Here is a 2167-nt window from a genome sequence, read left to right as displayed (position 1 = left end):
AGAAGAGGGAGTCAAGCTATTCTCCAAGGCGCCTGAAGGCAGGACAAGAAGCAACGGATGGAAACTGATCAAGGAGAGAAGCAACTTAGAACTAAGGAGAAACTTCCTGACAGTTAGAACAATTAACCAATGGAACAACCTGCCTCCAGAAGCGGTGAATGCTCCAACACTGGAAGTTTTTAAGAAGAGACTGGACAGCAATTTGTCCGAAATGGTGTAGGGTTCCTGCCTGAGCAGAGGGTTGGACTCGATGACCTCCAAGGTCCCTTCCAACATTATTATTATTATTATTATTATTATTATTATTATTATTATTATTATTATTATTATTATTATTATTATTATTATTATTATTATTATTATTATTATTATTTGGATGTGTTCCTTAGTGTGGCGTTCTGTGACAAACCAGTAGGCAAAAGCACTTATAGTATATAATACCACCAACTGTCACTGGGTTAGTTAAAGTTGGCTTTCCCGTAATTAGGAAGACTTCTGGTTACATGGCCTTTAATTGTCACAATTTCTTAGAGAGTAATGGTTATTACTGAGAATTCTGCAATGCTTGGCAAAACGGTCTGTGTAAGATAAGGTGGCTCAGATTATGATAGTTTTAAAAGATGAAAAAAAGCACTTTCAGTTGAAATCTGAACCATAGGCTTAGCATAATGAATACTGGGTAAATATGCACACGCTCTCCCCCACATCAAGGACAAGGTGGATTTTCAGATCTGGTTAGATGTGACGACGGTTTGATTGCATTTCAGTTGAAATGTCATTGAATATTTCTCAATTTTAGTGTTACATAGAAATAGAAACTATCAGGATACTGCATTTTAAATGAAATGATGCAGTGTTACATGGGAATATTCCAAAATATACCTATTTTGGGAACTTGGGTACAAATGTTTCCAATTAATAAACAGGCCAAGCCATATTCAAGTAAGAGAAAAGCAAAGGTATGTTAGCCATAAAGCAGCGGCCCCCAATCTTCTGGGCACCAGGGACCGATTCTGAGGAAAGAGGTTTTTCCGTGGACTGGAGGGGCGTGGTTTCGCATGCTGCCTACATCCCGCGGATTGGGCTTCGCTTGTGTGCACGACCCGGTTTCTGGCATGCCACGGCCCGGGGGTTGGGGACCCCTGCCAGAAACATTGGCAGATATGTTAGTCTGGTGTGCCTTGCCCAAATACAACCTGAGCCAGAAATGTAGACTAATTTTTGTTTCTTTATTTATCTACACAAACGAAGAGGACACGCCACCCATTTGAAGAGCCCCTTAGAAAGATGGAGAATCAATAAAGGAGAATATTTGCCACTCAGGGTTGAAATGAGGGGTCCTTGGTGCTCTCCGAGTTTGGTTGTTTTCTTGTAGGTGTTTCATTACCCAAACTAGGTAACATCATCAGATGATTCATTTGGGTAATAAAAAGTCAACAAGAAAACAATCAAGCTCAGAGAGCACCAAGAACTCCTCATGTGGAGAAGCACTTTAACTTTAATCACTTCAATCATATAGGGTTTGGAGTGAGTTCTTTGGTTGATTAATATCATTTGACATATCTCAGAGGTTCTAGCACGTAGCATGAAACATCCCATAATTTCTTAATATGATCTTGTTAATGCTTATCTACATATTCAGGAGGCCTAACGTTATAATGAGTTTGCAAGTTACTAAAGTTCAAGTCTACGTACGAGAAACGAGAATCCTTGTCCTTGGCAAGTTTGAACCAGTTCTCTTATCAGGCTGTATTTGCAGAGGTTTCTTTATTCCTTCAAGAACTAGCAACATTAATCAAAGAAACATTCAAGAACTAAAAACATTTGATTAAAGACTAAACATTAAAGAGCTAAAAACAAAGAAGTAGAAACATTCATCAAAGACAGCCAGTTTAGTCTAGTGCAGGGGTAGGCAACCTTGGCTCTTTTATGACTCGTGGACTTCAACTCCCAGAATTCCTGAGCCAGCCATGCCCTCGTTACCTCCCGCCTGGACTACTGTAATGCTCTCTACATGGGGCTCCCCTTGAGGAGCACCCGGAGGCTTCAACTGGTCCAGAATGCGGCCGCGCGGGCGGTGTTGGGAGGGACTCGTCGCTCCCATGTAACACCGCTGCTGCGCGAGCTGCACTGGTTGCCGGTGGCCTTCCGGGTGCGCTTCAAGGTG

At 41.6% G+C, this 2167-nt stretch overlaps 1 protein-coding gene across 1 annotated transcript in view; it reads left to right on the top strand.

Moving 5' to 3' along the window:
* LOC107300219 (GTP:AMP phosphotransferase AK3, mitochondrial-like) overlaps nucleotides 1-2167 on the top strand; it is a 9645-nt gene that overhangs the window by 2084 nt on the left and 5394 nt on the right. The window lies entirely within an intron of this gene.

This window comes from Protobothrops mucrosquamatus, unplaced genomic scaffold (genome assembly GCF_001527695.2).
Source record: "Protobothrops mucrosquamatus isolate PMUCROS unplaced genomic scaffold, P.Mucros_1.0 scaffold6386, whole genome shotgun sequence".
Lineage (NCBI taxonomy): Eukaryota > Metazoa > Chordata > Lepidosauria > Squamata > Viperidae > Protobothrops > Protobothrops mucrosquamatus.
Note: the sequence above shows the minus strand (reverse complement) of the source record. Positions and strands in the feature narration are given on the sequence as shown.